The sequence below is a fragment of the Gavialis gangeticus genome, unplaced genomic scaffold (assembly GCF_001723915.1).
Source record: "Gavialis gangeticus isolate Ggan-Ray unplaced genomic scaffold, GavGan_comp1, whole genome shotgun sequence".
Lineage (NCBI taxonomy): Eukaryota > Metazoa > Chordata > Crocodylia > Gavialidae > Gavialis > Gavialis gangeticus.
In genome coordinates, this window is record NW_017729008.1 from 30866927 (window position 1) to 30887047 (window position 20121).

General features: G+C 46.9%; 1 protein-coding gene across 4 annotated transcripts in view; it reads left to right on the top strand.

The window, feature by feature from the left end:
• Positions 1 to 20121, top strand: part of FRMD4A (FERM domain containing 4A) — a 379383-nt gene that overhangs the window by 121923 nt on the left and 237339 nt on the right. Inside the window, exon 1 of one of the 4 annotated variants that reach the window (XM_019509539.1) lies at positions 531 to 622. The exons of the other annotated variants lie outside the window; for them this stretch is intronic. The gene's annotated coding sequence lies outside the window, so the exon portion shown is untranslated. Of the gene's footprint in view, positions 1 to 530; positions 623 to 20121 lie in introns of those variants that run through there. 4 annotated transcript variants of the gene reach the window in all.

Sequence of the window (20121 nt, forward strand, 5' to 3'; positions counted from 1 at the left end):
TTCCCCCCCTGCCCCGCCCGGCTCCTGCACCCTTCCCACCCCACCCTGTGCACAGAGCCAACCTCCTTTCAATGCAAGTGTGTTTTTGTCTGCACGTGAGCCGTTAGTGCAAGAAGCGGCGGGGGGGAAGGCTGGAGGAGAAAGGAAAACGTGCAGAAGGCCTGTTGGCTTTCCAGCTGCTCCCAGGCTCCTCTGATGGCATGCTCTGTCGGTGTGAGCGCTCCTCCCAGTGTTGCACGCGGGGGGGTGTTGGGTTGGGGTGTTTTTTCTCCCCCACCCCCTTTACTCCGGCTCTGAGCCGTTGAGGATGGATGTTGCAGCCGTGCGCTCTGGACCGCAGCCAGTGTCTGTCTGAGAGACCGTTAGCCGGGCGATGGGATGTGGTAGCAGTGTGGAGCTCCTTACAGACACACGCGCGCACACACACAGAGGGAGGGGAAAGGAGGGGAGAAAAGGGCCGTGCCTGAAATCTAGCAAACCACAGAGGAGGAGGTACAGAGAAATGGATGCTGCCTGTTAGGCCAAAGGCCTGCTCACGCTGGATTTAATGGGATGCTTTCTCCTGTGGACAGTCTGGTTAAAATCTGAGGCGCTGCTGCTGCTGCTGAGGTGAAGGAAGAAGGTAACGAGTGCCTTTTGTTTTCAGATGTGGGGCAAGCGGGGCATTGATTGTGCAGCATATTTGCAAGGCTGGGGGCAGAAGTGCACAAAATCGAGCTCTTTTCTTTCTTACCATGTGGACTCGGTTTAATGCATATAGATATAGATGTATCTGTGTGTGTGTGCCATAGGCAAGTTCCTCCACGCCCCCTGCCTCCATTTATTTGCAATGGAGAAGAGGCAGAAATGTCTGTGGCATTTGAAAAGGAAGAAAGCAGATGACTATGGGAACAGTGATGGATGAATGGGAGAGGGGAAGGGGTGCAGGCAGCGAGGGGCACGTTTGCAGACCCAGCTACACGCTTCCATTGACGGCTAAGATGGGCTGTTCTTATACCTACCAAATGGCTGCAGCAAGTTTAATGCCGAGCTGGGGTTTTGCTCTTGCAAAGCCCCTGGAATATTTTTCACTTCCCCGGCGCACCTTTTTCCTAGCTCGTTGCAGAAAAGTTACCGCATCTGAAGTCTGGAAGAGACAAATAAATGGCCCCCGTTTCTCTAATCCACGTCGGTGTATCTGCCTGCAGTGCAAATGTGTGTATGCCAGGAGGGTGTCTGGATGGCTTTGTTAGCATGTTCGCTGCTGGGAGGGTGTTAGCGAAATAGATACGAGCATCTATGTAGAATCTCAAGGAGAGACAATTGTTTCTAATAATAGCTCTGGCAGTGGTATAGTAATACATGCACTCAGACTCTTGTGTGATACAGCAATCCTTGCTCGGAGACAAGCCAGGTTGCGGGGAAATTTGAACCGTAATCCTGAAAACCTTGTCCTGAGCAAAGTAAAAGCAGCGGAGCCGAGATTTCTTTTCACGAGCAGGGGTGTATTGTGCATGTGTGTGCTCCAGATACCACTTCAGGGCTCGCTGCTGAGCTTTTATTTAAAGTGCATTTCATTTGCAAGCTCCTGAACCTCACTCTACTCTCCCTTGTGCCCATTTCATACCAGTACTGCTCCACTGGCGTCAGTCCACTTCAGTATTTACACCAGTAGGATTTTGTGGACCCCCTCCCGGCCAAGACTGTCAGTGAAGGTGTCTCATGCATGGACCAGAGGAGGGGGATGTCTGGAGTATCTATCTGTGCCAGTTTTGCCTGCCTATAACTGAATCCTGGAAATCCCAAATATTTCAGTGGTGCTAAAGCAGATTGATTCCCTTTCATGGGCTGGGGGTGGCAGAGGGCCCCCAAGGAGCGAACACCAGGTGAACGCTATTTGAACGCGCTGCCGCTAGCCCTGGCAATGCTGTTATACGTTGGCTCGGGATTGCTGCTCACAGCTACTTGTTCTAACCTTTCTGGCACCGGTTCCCATAAGTGGATCCTCCATAAAAGATACGTAGCAAGTCATATTTTGGAGAAGAGACACGGTGCAGTGAGGCTGAGGTAGACCAGCTGAGGATCAGCCCCTGAATGTTGGAACCAACCGCAGTTCATTCTTTCCAAGTAACCCATTAATAAATTCTTCTTTTAATGCTGCTAAGGCTGCATAGCCAATTAACTCTTTTTAAGTCACCTTTAGGAGTCATTTGGCTTAGGATCCCACCTTGAGGTGCAATGTAATCACCTACCTCTCCTGCACAAAGCAGCCTTGAGGGACTGATTCGGTTACCACTCAAATTCCTCTCCCCTCCCAAACTCAGCAGTGCCAGGAACAAGCCCAGAGTGGCACATCTCCGACTGTAGACTGGCTTGTGGCGGAAGAGGAGAAGCCACTTGCGGCACACCTGTAGCAGGCAAGTCGGCTTGTTCTCCAGCACCAGACCTGGGGCTTACTGAAGTGCAACGCCTTTAGGGAGCGTCGTGGCAGAAGTCTTCGGTGGCTCCATAGCGGTTGCTTCCTGGCACTAGAGACAGTATGTTGCAATGCCAGGAGGTCCAACTCCCTCTGTACAGCAACTGTGAACTGTGTTTTCTGCCAAGCAAGAGATTGTAAGGGAACAACAACATTTGCTGATAGTTGCTCCTTACTCTACAAGTGTCCCTACTGGAGTCAGCTTCTTCTCTGAAGTAAGGTCTGGTCCCATACGAATGGAAAATCAATGCTCCTTTCCCCAGTCAGATTCTTGTGCTAGAAACATTATACTGGGATCATCATAAATACCTAGAGGGGAACACGAGTGGATCATTCTTGGACTTGGGAACTATGATACACTTTGTTTTTAGATGTCTTGTGGTACTGTTCTGGCCACGTGCTCTGAGGCTGGTAATAAAGAATGAAAATATACAGCTAGTGCATTCGATCGTTTAGGGCTTGACTGAGCACTCATTGAAATCAACAGGAACCTTTCCATCGACATCTGTGGCCATTGAGTCAAACCTTTAACAGCGAGAAGGGACAGGCAGGCGGTCAGGAGTGGAGAGGAAAGGAGCAATGTCCAGGAGGCGTGGTAGGAAGGAAGTGTCGTGTCGTACATGAGAAAGAAGCAAGAGTTTGAAGGGTGCAGCATTAGCAGTGCTTTCTGCAGGTGCAGTGTGGTCCTATGACCCCATCAGTTTTCATAAGCAGGTATTGAATCCTAGGACTGGAGGGGTCAGAAAGGTCATCTTGTCCAACCCCACCAGACCAGTTCAGGATTGACCATTCCCTGGACCATCACGGAAACCTGAGCACTTTCATTTTGGATCCTGCATGGGCTTGCTGGCCACCAAGCAGCTGGTGGGATGGGCAGGCAATAAGGATGGTGATTTAGGAGACAAATAGTCTGCAGCACTTTGTGTTTTCCAGTGCTGTTAAAGAGTTGCTGCGCTTCACTGTAGGGGTGGCAAGGTTTAAGTGCTGGGGAGTAAAATGACCCTTGCCTCCTTTACCTGCTTCTCAAGGATGTTGTATGACTTGATTAAGCAATATTCATAAATCTACTGAGCGAATGAAGCACGTGTATATACATGTAAAGTGTCTTACTGCAGTGTTCCCTGCCTAGTCCAGAAGGTGAACGGCAGTGGATGTAGCAGTGCAACATACCTAAAACAATCATCGTAAACCATGTTGGACCATGTAAGCCCTTCCTGGAGGCTGTTACTCTAACAGTACATAAGTGCTTTCTGACCATGTATGCTGAGCTTGCCAATCTACAAGGCTCAGATCCTTTGCCTAGATTTTTCCTTCTTAGAAATTCTCTTAATAAAATAAATCCAGTCTTATTTGTGTTTCCTGGCCACATGGGCTCCAGCATGGCTATAGACATACCACACACACAGCAACATTGTCAGTGCCCTGTCTGTCTCAGCTGAAATATTTAGCACCAGCACAGCCAGGAACTGCTATGCAGATAGCAGACAAGCAAAAACTTGGACCCTAACCCTAACCCTTTTGGACTGCAGTTCTATAAGACGAGTCTCCTGCAGAAAACTGCCATGACAAGCATGCTGCTTTCAAGATCAGCACAAAATCCTGCAGGGAAAAATCTTTGCAAGAGCACTTTCAATTAAGTTTCCTAAATCCGCAAGCTAAACAGCCTCTCCAGCCCTTATTCTTAGCATGTGCCTGCCCTTTGGGACGCAACTGAGCACCTCTTCCCTTTATATCCCCCCAGCCACTGCCGTTACTGCAACTTTTGCTCTCATGTTCAGGGGTGCGTAGATGATGTTTTTCCTATATAGGGTTAACGATCCATTTTGCCCTTGGTCACTCTACTAAGCATCCCTAGGGTGCCCATCACTCTTGTTTCCAGCTGCCACGTGTGTACTTTGGTACCCAGAGAGGGAGTAAAACCCTTAATTTTCAAATGACGCACTCGCTATAGAGGACAAGGGTGGCTGAGAGTGGGTTGTAAGAGGATACTGTGCTTGGGTTACACACGCGCACAGCCCGCAATGATGAAGCATGCTGGAACGGCAGCAAATTGGCAAGGCTGCTCCTCCAGCCTCTTGTGATTCTGAACTTGTTCTTTTAGTTTTTTATTCTTAAAAAAAAAAAAATAGAAACCAAACCTACCGATGCTAAAGTGGCTTAGGCCCCCTGGGAAACTGCAGCCCTGTAGGTGACAGGGCAACACAAGGCTTCCACTTGGACTTGCACAGCGGTACCAAATAGGATGGGGGGCGGGGAGAAGTGGACCGGAGTGAGCGGGTGAGAGCTGAGAAGCATCTGGGAACCATTAGGAAGCCCAGCCTGCTTCGAACATGCTGTGAGAGTCACAGGACGCTGCTGGGGATTGGTTTTTCTGCAGCAGCTTTTGGAAATGCAGCCCTCTCCAGGGCCCTACGCTCAGGGGGTGGAACGTGTCAGGGCAGCGGAGGGCAGGATTTAACCCATAGTTTCAAATAATATCTTACCCTAAACCCTACTGTAGTGTTATTATGCGGCGTTATAGAGCGGCTGTGCTGCACTCTGGAGGCTCATGCATTTCACTGGTGGGTAAAGTGATTCGTGAATAGAGAAATGCAAAATCCTTCTATGTATGACAGGGAGGATGTAGGCATGCAGGCCATCTCATAAACAGTCTTCTAACCCGCGGTGTAACTGGTAGAGTTTGTGCCCAGTGCCGCACTTTCCCCAATAGGTTTTGTGCAGAATGGAGGCAGAGGGGCTTAAACCTCTGCCCACGCAAAGTGAAGTAAAGACAGGACATGCTGTGAGAGGAGGCCAGCCTCCACGGTAGCCCTTTCCTGACCGCACACTTGCTGATTTGTTTGGCAAGTGAGGACTCAGAGGCCTTAATTCAGCAGCAGCTGCAGAGCCAGAGAAGGGTTAACCCGGCTCCTGATGGGAGCACACAGCACCTCTCACAGCAGTGGCATCTCCCTCAAAGAGCAGGAGTGAGCAGTGCCTGGAGCCCTGAGTATCTATGCCTGTGTTGTGGCACCCTTTCCCCCATTTATGGAGCTCCCCCGTCACCCACGCCAAGCTACTCTGCTGCTTCTCACCATCACTCCATCAAATGCAAGGGCTCTGCAAGCTCTAGGAGCTGTTCGCCACACAGGGGTGGTGAAAATGGGGAGAAGGTAGGTCCCTCACCCCAAGACTTCTCCTCCCCAAGCACTGGAACGTGTGTGTGCAGAGAGGTGGCATATTCTGCACCGTGACCCCTGGAAGATTTTGAGCATGCCATGAAGGCATAGCATGTCCTGGACCGCCCTCTGGGGTTGTACAGCCAGGCCCCAACCCAACTGAGCGCTGTGTCTCATTGCATCAGAGACAGCAAGGTCCAGGACAAAACCGAGCAAGAAATTACAGAACCAAACTTGACAGCATTAAGCTTGTCATTAGTAATGCCTGCAAGCCTCTGAGGGTGAATCAGCAGTTCTCAATTCCCGTATGCCCTGCATGGCTCCCCCGCCTTCCTGTACAGCTCTCTTCCATATATGAGGTGTAGGTCCCCAGCTGTTGTAGATGGGCATGGAAACTCTGACATCTATTCAGCTTGTACCGATTGATGCCAAGTGAGGATCTCATTCTGAGCCTGAAATATGTATTAGTGTTAGTGAGTAAGAGCGAGCCCAAGTTCTCCAATGAAATATATTCTTCCATTTGAATACTACTTTGTGGGCAGTGAAAGCTTCTGTAGGTATGTGTCAATTGTGACAATATTTTATTTAAAAACTGTTGGAGGTAAAAAGTGTTTTGATCCGGTTGAAACATGCAGAATGCTTTGTGGTTTGGAATAAAATGTCTTGTACACCCAAATGATTTTTTTTTTTTGGTATAAAAAAATTGATTTTGGGGGAAAACACTTTTTTGTTTGTTTTTGTTTCTGTTTTTATGCTGATTTGGAACAGATACATTTTGAAATATCCAAAGTTCCCATGGAATCAAAATTCAAGTCCTGAACAGCTCCGTTCCTGCAGTTACAGGAATGGCTGCCACACTGCATACCTCCACGAAAGTTTGGGGATGCAGAAGTCATTGTTATCCAGGAGAGCACTGTAAGGGCTATTTGGGGACTGAAATCTCAATTTGTCCTTCAAGAATCATTTGCATATACTTGTCCCTCTGCCTCCTCGGGGTCGCTTTGGGCGCATCTACATGAGAAGTTTACTGCGGAGTGACCTAATTAGCTCCACAGTAAAATCTCAGCATCTACACATGCACCCCTGTTAGGCCTAGGCCTCAGGAAACTAATTAACTCCTCCACAGGTTAGTACTTGTAAATACAAGTACTGTGCTGCAGTGGAGTTGTTTAGCACACAAAGCGATGCACATGTAGACACTGTCCCAACTGGCTGGGGCACAAGGTGCTTCAGCATGGGGGCTGCCTGCCAGCTAGCCCTGCACTGGCGCATCCTTGTGCCCCAGCCAGCCCCTCCACAGCACGTTGAGATGGGTCAGAGCAGCCCCAGGCTGGCAGGCTGACCCCCCAGACTCCCTGCCATCAAGAGGTGTTCCCAAGCCAGCTCAACGTGCTGTGGGCCCAGGCACATGTTGAAACGCAGTGCCCAGGAGCAATAAATGCCAGTGCAATATGCACCAGAGTTTATTGCTACGTGCGAATAGCACATGGCACTTTTGATCATTTTCCTATGAGCCACATTGATTTTTCTCCCAGTAGATCATAACGATTTCAGTTGCAAAGAGCAGGTGTGACGTGCACTCAGATGTGGTCATTTTCACCCTCTGCTCTTTCAAAGCAGCCTCATTTTTGTCTCTCCACAGCCTTTGTCGCATTAGGGCCTTAACCAAGAGCAGGACCCATTGCGCTAGGTGCTGTACACACACATTGTGCAAAACTGTCCCTGCCCCAAAGTTTGTGCAGTCAGAACAGACTGCTCAAAAGGAGGTTTGGAGAGGTGACAGACAGGTGACATCCGTCTGAGGTCACACAGCCTCTCAGTGATAGGGCAGAGATCCATCCTGTCCAGCATCTTACCCCTCAGATCCCAGTGCCTCTCGGGGCGAAGTTGCATGTTACACTTAGACCATACTAAATCTGTTGAAAGTGAAGTGGTGTTAAAGTTGGAACATGCTGCAAGCAGTCGCACGGTAAGGGTTAGTGCTGTCTCTTGCACAGCTCTGACTTGCACCTAGAGGGCTGGTGAGCAGGTCTGTAGCTAGGAGCCAGGGCACTTGGGCTGTATCCCTGCTGGGGTATGGGGGGAAGGAGTTGGGAGTGATGCATCCTGGGATGCTGAAGGACTGCATATTGCTCATTTTATCTCCATGGAGCAGCCTGAAGTTACCCCAACACAAGCCAGATAGCACAACCCAGAGTTAACCCTCACTTAAGAAAGGTAACTTTGAGATGCTCAGAGGGCACTTGGCCTGAGTTAATGAGCTTTAACATATGCACACCTGTGTTTTGAATGTCCTTAGTATGGGATAAGTATTACATGTAACCCCCCTCTGTGCCTGCAGCTTTGAATACTAACTATCATATCAGGAGTAATGCTGGAGTTTTGGGGGAGAAAGTAACATCTGGTACAAAGTACGTAGCCTTTGCAGCAGAACGCAGATGCACCCAACATCCACTCGGCCAGCCAGGCTAAGACTGCAAGACCCTTTGAAACCTCACCCCCTTCCAAACCCAAGTAATGTATTACTTTTTGCTTGTGCTGTATTAACCCCCAGATGAGAGTATTAACCCCCATTTATAGACCCAAACCCTGTCTAGTCCCTGCTTCAAAGAACTTACAATAGAAGGGATGAGATCTGATGAGTACACTGCAAAAGGTATGTTCTTCGAAGGGTAGCAAAGTCAGGTTAAAATAGTAATGACAACAGAACAACTTGGGTTTTAATTCAGGAGCCCTGGGTTGAAATTGTCCACCTCTTGTCACTGAACTAGACTGTAAGGTCTTTGTGGCTGGGACCATCTTTTAACTACATGAGTGTTAAGTATTTAGCACAAGCACACTTCGATTCTTCATTGTGGTCTCTGCCATTACTGTGAGGTAAATGAATAATTCATCATGAATCCCTTACATATGCAATAAAGGCAATCAATATACTGTCCTTGGTCCATGCACTTCCCTTCCATCAGCCTGGCTAACATATGGTCTCCCATCACCAGTGCACTCAGGAAAGAGAGAAGAAAGGGTTTGGTGGCATTTCTTCTTTTTGTGGAGGTGGAGGCAGAGGAGGGCAGGCACATTGATCAAGTGCCTTCAAAGACAGCTGAAGATCCTTCCTGAAGATTGGTATAGGCAGTGTGTCATCTTTGCAAGCAGGAGTCACAAATAGCTGAGCACCGCAGCAGGCTTGAGAGTGACTTCCATGTTCCCTCTGTTAGCAGGAGCTGCAGTCAGCTCTAGGCAGAAGCTGATCTATTAGATCTATTAGACTGTACAATAGTCTCCCAAGGGAAGTGATGGAAGCCCCATCACTTGACTCATTTAAAACTAGTCTGAACAAAGCAGAAGCAAAATGTACTGCAGGGAACAATCTTGGTCTGGCAGGAGGTGGAGCAGATAGACCGACAGTATTGATTGTTCATTTAGTTATTATTTATTCCATTTCTATAGCACTTATCATCTCTAGGTGCATCCAATAATTACATTAACAGTGCAGACCTGGTATAGGAGCCACAAATACTTCCCAGATTGAACCAAGAGAAAAGACTGCAAGATCTGGGTGGGTGACAGCACTTTGTCCTGGCTTAACTCTTGAGCACTTAAACTCTGGAGTTGGACGTTTGTTTAAAGTTTGTCTTGGTGAATGGAGGCCTAGACAGAAAGAAGTTATGTGAACAGGTTGGAAGGAACATTTTGAATTGTCCCACTGACTTGTCAAGATCTGAAGTAAGCAGGATGTGAGAAGTTTGACCAGCAGATCTTGGGGCATATCTAGGCTAAGAAAGTAGGTTGTGGTGAAACGTGCATTGGCTATTCATGGTCAACCCCAGATCAAGAGTGATAGCCATAGCCAGCTGAAATGTCTGGAAATCTCTACACTGGTATTCTAATACTGGGCTTTGTTATAATAGATGAGTTGACACTTCTTTTTGAGTGCATCCTGCTTCTTTCCACCCAAGAGAATTTTGCCTTCCACTGCTTAGGAAGACGAGAATCTAGGCCCAGATCCATCTCTTTTAATCCCCCTTTGCCCAGAGTGAAACTCACAGACTTGAGTTAGGTGCTAAATTCATTTTGTTCCCAAGACTGCTTGCACATTATATCAATGGTTCAGAGTGCAAAATCCATAAACGGTCCCTGAATCTCACATTCCCTTGTCCGCTGTAGCTCGGCCTCAGGTGAAGGAGAAGGAAGTAACTTTATGCCAAACTAGCCTGTAGCCTGTTGGGGAAGGCACTTTCTCATGGGCTAGGAAATGTGGCCTTGAATCATCCTGGGCTGAGGAGGGCATTGAACCTGGCTCTCCTGCTTCCTTGGTAAATACTCTAACCTGAAAGGCTGGCATGTAAAAAGCAGATGCCACCACTTTGCCCTCTTCTAGCCATATGTTATCATGGACTTGGCCCTGGCAGCTGTGCTTTGTGCTGCTGTTGTCGTGGGTGTGTGCAGGTGCGCGTGCGTGTGTGCAAATCACGATCTGATTTTTATTGGACAGGGCCCTTCAGAGAATTTAGGCACAGGGATGAGCTATGTAGGTACATGGTAGCAGTTCTGGGCAACTACAACAGCTACATTTTAGGAGCCTGCATAACTTTTCTGAGCAAATCTTAAGCGCCAATGGCCTCTCAAGCACCTAAGCAATGAGGTGAAGTTTTTATGTATTGCTGACTTGGACTTAAATGTCTAACTTCTGTCTGTGCCTCATGTGGATTTGGCCCTCAGTTTTAGGTTCAGAGAGACATGAACTTCACAGGCAACAGCGTATTTTATCCCATGTACCATATGATGAAGTAGGTTCTTGTCTATGGAAGCTCATGTCAGAGAATCACAGAAAATTAGGGCTGGAAGGGACCTCTGGAGGTCATGTAGTCCAACCCCCTGCTGAAAGCAGGACCATCCTCAACTAGATCATCCCAGCCAAAGCTTTGTCTAGCCAGGTCTTAAAAACCTCCAAGGATGGAGACTCCACCACCTTTCTGGGTAATTTTCCTAGTGAGAAAATTCTTCCTAACATCCAACCCAAACTTCCCTTGCTTCAACTTGAGCCCATTGCTCCTTGTTCTATCATCTGCCACCACTGAGAACAGTCCGGCTCAGCTCTGTCCTGTTTTAAACTGCTCTTCAGGTAGTTGAAGGCTGCTATTAAATCCCCCTTGTTTTCTCTTCTCTAAACTAAATCAACCCAATACCTTCAGCTTCTCCTCATAAGTCATGTGCTCCAACCATTTTTGTTGCCCTCTCCTGGACTGTCTCCAATTTTTCTGCCGACCAGTTGGTCTCTAAGGCAGCAACTCTCAACCAGGGGCCCTTGAGATGCATTCAAGGGTGCATCAGGATGCCACACAATATTGGCATCATGGGTGTGCAAACACAATTCACAAGATAAACCCATTGGGAGATGTTGAAAAGGAATCCGGTGCCAGAAATATTCTGAGCAGCATGGGCTTTCTGAACAGAAGAATTGCTCTAGTAATCAAAAGTGAGCAAAAGTAAGAGCCGCAATTTTCCAAGGGGGGCCTTCTGTTTAAGGCATGGTGTCTTGAGCCCGATTAGGGGTGCCTAAAAAGGTTTGAGCCACCCTGCCCCATCTTCCAACTCAAATCCCCTCATATTTGTTGCTTTCTTGTTGGCAATGGACGTTGCCAGAAATGTCTGCAGTATTCTGCAGCCATGGCCCTTTAAGCGATTTCCTGCTGGGGAAGGATTCCCTGTCCTTGGAGCGTACGCCGGTGAGTAACCAAGTTCTTGTTTGAAACTCCACCTCTCCTTTCCTTCAGGCTCGGAGGCATTTTAAAGGGCTTGGACTGTCAGTGCAGCCTCACTAGTATACTCTTTCACTGCGATGTAATGTCTCAGGGTATGAAACACTCATCAGTCTCATTGGTGGTTTTTGCCCTTACTGTGCAGGACCAATATGAAGAGCTGCCAGAAGAAAGTATTTGCATTGTACGACTGGTCAAACATGAGCCATGGATTTTGCATTGTATTCTTTAGCACCATCTACTGGTCCTTTACCTATTTCCTTACATACAGATGTGGGGTACTCACCTTACAATGAACAGCATGCAGTATATTATAAGCTTATATCTTACTTTATGTCGCTATGTCTTTTGGCATTGCCACTTTCCCAATATATTAAATTTAGGGATGCCTCTCATGGTCATGGCTCCAAAGGTAAGGTCCCATTACCAACCAGAAGGTTTCCATGACTTTAAAGGGATTCTGTAAACTTAAGATATTTGTTCTGCCTCTGAAATTGTTTGCATTATTTGGCAAATGCCATGGGACAGGTTTTAGAGAACTAAGATTCTCATCCTTCCTAAGGAAAAAACATGGCTTATAATTAACCTCTGCCAGCCTCGACTGCCGAGTAGCTTTCTTGATAAGAAAAGGTTGGAGTGCAGTTGTAGCCATGATGGTCTACAAAATATATGAGAAGCAAGGATTTTTTCATTGGTATCTTTATTGGGCCATTATATAGTTGGGAGATAGTAGACAAGCTTACATTGTGCCTGAAACCTTGTCTAATACCCCTTCCAACTGTACAGTGGGTGCTGTAAAAGAGATGACACATAACCTTGACAAATAACAGTAACCTTCAACAGCCTGGTTCACCACGGATGATAGAAGATTAACCCATTGAGTGTTCATGAATTTATCCATGGGTGTCCATAGGACTTGCTGCTGAGATACTATTAACAACACCGGTTCATAATCATTTTGTTTATTTAGCGTTCTGGGAAAGGTCCCATGGATATTTATCATTTTTTTTTAAATCTTATAATACTACTTTGCATTGTCCTGTATTCAGGGATCTCGAAGGAGGGGATAAGCATAAGGGGCTCTGTGTTAAATCTTGGCAAAGCCCTGCAAACACTGTCTGGTATGCCACCTGCCTTTGAGGCTCCCTGGGAAGGGTAGTATTTTTCTTCAATTACTTTTTCACCTCTTTGAAAACGTTCAATTCCCTCTGCTGTTGGTCCATGAAAAACTCCTGGACACAACCGACTATCTACTAGATGATACAGGCAGAGCAATGGAAGTGACTGTGCACAAAAGCCACGAGTCGGGAAAGCAAGAGAGTGGGAGCAGCACCGTACGCACATGCTTAAGACGTGTGTTTTCCTGAAGAGGGATTGCAGTGGGGTGAGCAGACCCGCCAGCTGGGACCGATGAATGATGCCTTGTGGCGGTAATGCCACTTCCTTTCTTCAAGGTTTTCTTTTAATGAATCACAAGCAAAGGATGCCAGATGCAAACAAGCCACTTGGATCCATGCGTCCTGGTGGCCGGAGATCTTTGCAGCTTCCCAGCCAGCTGCACGAGGCAGGACACGCTCCGCCCCCCGATGTGGGCATCCGTTTGCCCAGGTAGTCATCAGTGCAGCCACTTCCACTTTCTTGTGATATCTTTGTCCTAGTCACCCATGGGACCAGCTGCACTCCTTGTGCATTAGGGACTATAGAGCTTCTCTCCCTTGGCTCAGAGAAATTATCATCAGGATGCTGATGATTTACATTACCATATGACCAAGACCCCACTGCAGTAGATGCTGTAGAAGCAAAAGATGGTCTCTGCCTCAACATGCTTTCAATCAAAGGACTAAATAACCGTATACGGTCCCTTCCAGCCCTACTTGCCCGTGTTCCTATAAGACATGAGACAAGAGATGGATATAAACAGGCTGAGGGATATGAGGAAGCAATAAGCCTATATTGTTTAGCATGATAGGTGGTTGCTATCGATCAGGGGTGGGCAAAATATGGCCTGGGGGCCAGATCCAGCCCACCAGGCCATTCTATCAAGCCTGTGAGGCCCCTAAAAAATTAGAAAATGAGCATTTATTTGCTCCTAGCTGCCTTTCAAAGATGACAGGAGCCAGGGCAGTAGGACCCAGAGGAAACTAGTGGCAGAACCCAGCAGCAAGGTCTGCCCAGCCCTTGCCGAGCCAGAAACCCCTGCCTAGCAGAGGCTTCTGACCTGGGACCTGTTCCTGCTTCCTTGCACCGGAAAGGGAAATGCATCCCTCAACAGTTTGCCAAAACTCGGTAAGTGCTCCTTCGCCCAAAATAATTGCCTACCCCTGCTATAGATGCTTTCCTGAATCAGGACCAAAGTGCTCTTAAATGCAAAAAGATAAACAAGCTGGAAAAGATTTAAGCACAGCATTGCTCTTCCTAACCTTCTCCAGCTCGAGCAACTTGAGAACTTACCAGGACCACTAGCCAGTTAAAAGTTTCTGACAGGAGCACGGGGGGGGTTTTAAGCCAATAGTGTCTTTTTAATCAAAGGCCTTGTATTTCCCTCCTCCTTTCAATGGATCTGTCCAAACAGCAGGCACTGTGACACAGGGTTTTTTTTTGTGTATTCAGCACAGTAATTACCTCCTGTACATGCAGCAAGCGTTTAGGAAATATTCTGCTTCCAATTATAATTTCTGATTTGAGTCATGGAAGAATACACTGTATCCTCTTCATTTCTACAGTCACTAGCTAATGAAATGTGCCAGGGATATTTATAGAACTGCCATTGTAAATAGCATTTGCATTTTGTGCCTTTGAGTTGTTTGGCACAGCCATGTTTTCACCCAGAGAAATTTTTTTTTAAAGCAAAGGGTTTCTTTGCAGCTCTTTCTCCTTTTTAAAATGATGACTGTGTTGCATACAACAGCTCCATGGACATTTTGCCGCCTGTATTAATTTAGTAGCAAGCTGACCTGTGTCTAGAGTTGAATCAAGCAGAGTATGCGTTTCCAAGCAGTGTCAGGGACAGTTTATAAGAATCTCCTAGCCAATGTTTGGAGTCACAGGCAAGATGAATGGAGGAGAAGGTAAGCTGCCAAAATGGTTCACATAGCAAAGCAAAACAACTGCCAGCCTCTCTACGGGATACTTTCCTAAGAAACTCTCTATGTAAATATTTGGGCAGCAGCCTCCAAATGAGATTTAAAGTTTTATGTGCATGTCAAAGGTAGCTAGAAAATCCATTCTTAATGCAAATGGCCAAAAAGGGAGTCAGCAGGGGAACTTTCAGGAGAAATTTACTTTCTGGAGGGATGACAGATTCAAAGGTCAACAGTGTACATGTAGCATCTTGCTCCACAGGTCTCCAGGCACTTTACAGAGTTGGTCAGTAACATTATCCCATTTTGCAGATGAAAATACCGAGGGAGAGTGAGTGAGGGAAAGAGAGAGAGTGAGCAGGAGAGAGAGACAGGAAATTACTTGTGTCTACAGTTGTTCAAAGTACAATGGTATTCAGACCTAGAACTGACACGTGCCCTTTCTATGTTTCTGTACATTGGGCATATACTCAGCCCTTTCATATATAACAACTCAGCACACGTCGGCCAGGATTTTTAAGAGTCCAATTTCAGATTTTCAAGCTTTCAGCAGCCGCAGCTGGAGCCAGATTGCTCAATTCCCATTTAGGTCCAGAAAATAAATGACCTGACTTTCTCAAGAATGTGATGTTGTGAGCCAGTTATGAAATCAGTTAGGTGCTTAGTAGGATCTAAACTCTTGGGAAAGCTGGCCTGTGGAGCCTATGTAGCATGTTCACAAGTGAACCGTGCACACCATTGCCACTTGCGTCAGTTCTTACCACGGAAAAGTTTGTAGCTGGGTCCCACTTCCTCCAAATATCTGAGAAGTATCAGTGATCTCAGGGTAAAGAGAGAAGGGCAGTGATGCAACTGGCTGATTCCTTTAGGAGGAACTTTCCAACATACGCAGTAAATTCTTGCCACAAATTAGTGAAACAGATGCTCTCCATGGCAAGCAGCAGGTACAACTCTTGAGCTCAGCGAGTGAATAATAAATCTTACCGAGATGCAAAGCATCTCCAGTGCATAATTACCGGAGCAAAGTCCAGTGTGTGCGAACAATCTCTTATGTTCAGACATATTTTTCTTCCATATTCAGCACTCGGGTCTTCTCCCTACAGCCTTCACCCCCTTGTTGCTTTACTTTTTTTTTCTTGGAATACCCCCAATTTTTTGTAGCTAAGAGAAAGCAGCCCTCTCTTCCCTTTCTGCTTTGAGTTCTTCTTTGTCCCTCAGAATATCCACCTCTTACTGAGAAAGTTTAGGAACCGTATTCTGCTCTTTGTAGGCCACTCCCATCAAACGCCCAGAGCTGCTGAGCAATTGTTAATGTTTAGTGACCTCCTGCTCCCATGATCCCATCTAAAGGGCATAGGCATTGATTTCCCTTCTCTTGTTATGAGGAGTTACAGAACAGGCTCCTTCATCCATCCCATAGGAGACTGTGGAGTCCTCAGCGCAGCAGAGCAGACAATAGCGAGTTTGCTAAGTCAGTAGCAATAACCTCAAACGCAGGCAGACAGGCTGTGCTAAATCAGCTCCTTCTTGTGGTGCCACGAAATGCCTCCGTTGCTCGCTCCAGCAGACTAATAGCTTGTACTGCTTTGCTGCTGGGGGGAAAAAAATTCAACACAGGTGACAATCTCATGGAATAAGAAACAAGCAGGAATGTAGGAATGATCGTTCTGTTTTAGCTCGTCTCTAGCCTGCTAACCCTGTCTTCTCTGATAGCCAGTATCTGCGGTTTTAGGCAAGAGCAAGGCACTCGTTATCCGAGCAGCGTGTGTTATGGGGTAAAGCTCTGTAACGGACCTCTGGCCGCACGGAGACCTTGCAGCTGCTGCTGCGCCGCGCTCCAGGGCTGCTCTGAATTTCCAGACAACAGTAGGGGTTGAGTTCCCATCTTTTTGCTCCACGGACTCCTTCCCATCTGAGCTGATGGGATATCTGCATGTTTTTGGTGGCAATAAAAGGCTTAATGAGACACAGCCAAAATCTGGGATTCAGTCCAGGAAAACAGTATGCATGTACATTAGCTATTATATGCTGTGATATAAATCTTAGCAGGGGAAGGGGACCCATACCAAATTTGTGTATGGGCCGTAAAAGAACTTACACTTACCTTCACATGCACACATGCACTATAATAAAATTGTATAGATAATATTACACATCTCTTGAAGTCCACTAGTATAATGTGATACACTCAGATAGTCCAGTGATGTGCAGCAGTAAAGAAACCAAAGACGGACAGATAAGCTTTTTCCTGCCTTTCCCCTGTCTCTGCAAAGGATAATATTCACAGCACTTTGTACTTGGGCAAAATTCTGCGCCATGCAGTATAGCTTAACAGCTTTATATTTTTATTTTTGAGCTTCATCTACCATCTGTTTCCATTTAGGCAGGTTTTCTTTCAAGTAACAAAAGCACTAACTAGGAGGTTACAAAATTATGGAGTACAAAACTCCCAAGCTTCAAGTTGCAAACTGAGCCTTCTTTGAAATACAAGAGTGCAGACCCAAAAATATCTGCAGCTTTAACCCTTCCTCCCTTTGTGTTTGGGTAATGCTTTTTCATTTTAAAATGTGCTTTTGCGCCTTAATGGGAGTGAGTCACCCACTGCAACTCAGGAGAATTGGGTGGTCTCTGCCACTGCTTCATGGCATGGCCCTGGCCAAGTCACTTACCTGCTTTCTGTCTCATTTACTCAATCAGAAGCCTTAGGACAGGGGTCAGCAACCCTCAGCATGCATGCCGACTATGGCATGCAAGGCCATTTTGCTTGGCACGCAACCGCCAGCCCCGACTCTGGGTAGCTGCTGCCAGCCATGGAGCCCAGGCTGTTCCCAGCAGGTGGCTGGGAGGCTGCAAGCCCTGCTGGGAGCAACCTGGGCTCCATGATTGGCAGCAGCTACCCAGAGCCAGGGCCAGCTGCAGCCAGGAGGATGCAAATAGCTGTACCAGGCTTTGGCATCAGCTCTGTACCGGCACGTGCACCCACGCCTTGGAGTGGACTGTGGGAGGAGCCTGAGGCAGCACAACCCTGGCCTCTCCACTGCTCCCAGCACAGAGCTGGTGACTGGGCTCCAGGGCCCGGCACAACTGTTTGTAGCCAGCCTGGGCTCTGGGCAGCTGCAGCAAGCAACGGGCAGGCTGCACAGCTCCAGCATCAGCTCTCGCAGAGACTGCACGTGCACCACAGAGCAGACAGGGGGGCAGCGCAGCCCTTCAGGGTACAAGGAAGCCCAGCTCTCCCTGCCCCTGCTGCACTGGCCTGACCCCAGAGCAATGCCCTGGACCCAGTGAGGTGTTACAGATAGCCAGCACTATCAGTCCAGAGCCAGTCTGGTTTACTTTCCTGGGGGAAATCACTCCTTGATGGTCCCCTACACCAGCTGCCTTGGCACCGGGGTGGAGGGATCTGCCATCGTGTGCTCTCCCAGCCTCTCTGGGGATAACAGTTTAGATGTCCTAAATGGTTCTGCCAGCTTTGGGCCTTAGCTGTGTGGGGTGGGTGGGTGGTTGGGCTGATGGGCAGGCTCTGGGCTGGGGTCTTGGCTGGCCACGCTGCAGCCTGGGGGCTGGCTCCCTGGGGAAGCACAGGGGCTCCGGTGGGCCCAGGGCATTGCTGGGTCGGACTTTGTCCAGTGGCCCAGCAGCCCGCACATCTGGTTCTGTGTGTGCACGTGTGTCTGGTTCTGGGTGTGTTCTGGTTCTCTGTGTTTGTTCACATGGGGGTGTGTGTGTGTGTGTGTGTGTGTGTGTCTGGCTCTCTCTCTACTCTCCTTTTTCTTTCTCTGCTCTTTTTTCTTTCTCTTTCTCTCTCCTCTTTCTCTTATTTCTCTCTTTTCTCTCTCTCTCTCACTGCAACATGCTGAACAAAAAAGAAACACACAACAGCAAAGGCAACATTTATGATTATTAAATATACTAATATGCAGTACGTCCTGCTGTGTACCCTCCCGCCCAACCCTCGTTTTGTTTTTCTGGCATGCCGGCACTGTGGCACCTTCCTAGGTCAGCATTGTGCTGTTTTTCAGCACTCTGGCCAAAAAACGGTGCCTACCTCTGCCTTAGGACTATGTCCCAGTGGTGAATAAGCATGGATCTCTGTCTTGTGAGCTCTGGTGGTATCTGGCAGGAAGGATTTAAAGACAAAAAGAGCATTTAGGAGTTCTCTAAGAAACTGAATCTCGTCTCATCCATTAAGTTGTCTGTAACATTTAAAAAGAAGCATTTTATGACAGCGGAGATACCCTTAAAATACTGCATAAGGCTTAGGGGATCTGTGATGAAAAGGTGCTCTAGATGTGTAAAGTCCCTTCTCTGGGGCCTTGGACAGCACGCTTAGAGCATATCTTTACAGCTGAGTTGAAAGCTATTTAAATACAAACAGGGTTTATGGTGGAAATCTCACTCACCAAGTAATATGCCCTATGTAAAGCAATACTTTACATGCCATTACTTACCTTAGGAATATCTTGTAGCAGGACAATTTATTGCTGCGGTAGTAACCAGTTGACATTTATGAGAAGTCTTGTTTTACAAAGGATTTCCTTTAATTTGAATGCCAGAGCTTCAATTGTGCCTAAGCAGCTGAATATGCAGAGGAAAGCGGTATTATTTTGCATTGTTGGGTATTCAAAAAATATTTTGGTATAACTAGCAACACAGACAAAGCCTGCAGGGATCAGAGTGGTATTTATATATGCCCAGGTTCATAAATATTACGTGGCTTGGTGGTACCTGAAAGGGAAAGATTTTGTTGGTTAATGCAGCATCTAATAAAACTCACCTCGGGTGTTAAATTGTGTTAAACTGGAGCAATGTATGATTCTGAATCTATGCAATCCGGATGACTCAGGTCTACAGACAAAGCTACATTTCGTTAACTAGAAATGTAAAACTCTAGAATCGTGGTTCAGAGATGATAACTTTTATTAGATCAACTAGGAAATCGCAAAAAAAGGATCTTTTTCTGCAAGCTTTCAGGCTCATACACCTTTCCTCAGGGAAAGTTAAAGATGGTAAAAAGTCCCCATAGGTAGGAAATAAACTTCATTTTTGCCCAAAGAAAGCTGAAGATGAAAGTTTGTTCTCCTGGGTCCATGAGAGTGTCTTTGTGAGTTGCTCTTTGTACTTAGTTAACCGTAACTTAGTTAGCCAACATCTTAATTCTGAATGTTTCCCTTAAAATTTAAACCTTTCAAATGCTACTGCAGGGTTAGCCCAGCAAAACTTTTCTTGACTTTATTAGGAGTGACCAAAACACTCTCTCACTTCCTGATCGTATGCTGACAGTATGGGCAGGAGAGTTGCCTTGGGATACGCTTCCCTTTGACTGTGAATAGGATTATTTACATATGTAAAGTTATGCATACGCTTAAGTCACTCGATAAATCAGAGCCTGAATATCTAATATAACTTTTGGTTATGGTGCCATGTAAGCACCGGTCTCTAACTCTTGGCTGACCTTGGGGATTGCTTCCATCATTCAGGGAAACATATCTCATGCATTTCATTGCTGCCACAATCTAGGTGACTTTGTAAGAGACCTTGTTTGTGGTTAAAAGCATTCTGCTATAACCATGTCTGTTAACATTAGCTATATCAGTATTTAAGTCTGTACAGTTTTCTAGTATAGACGTATTTAGGTAGAAAGAGGACCTAGGGCCACGTTAATCTGT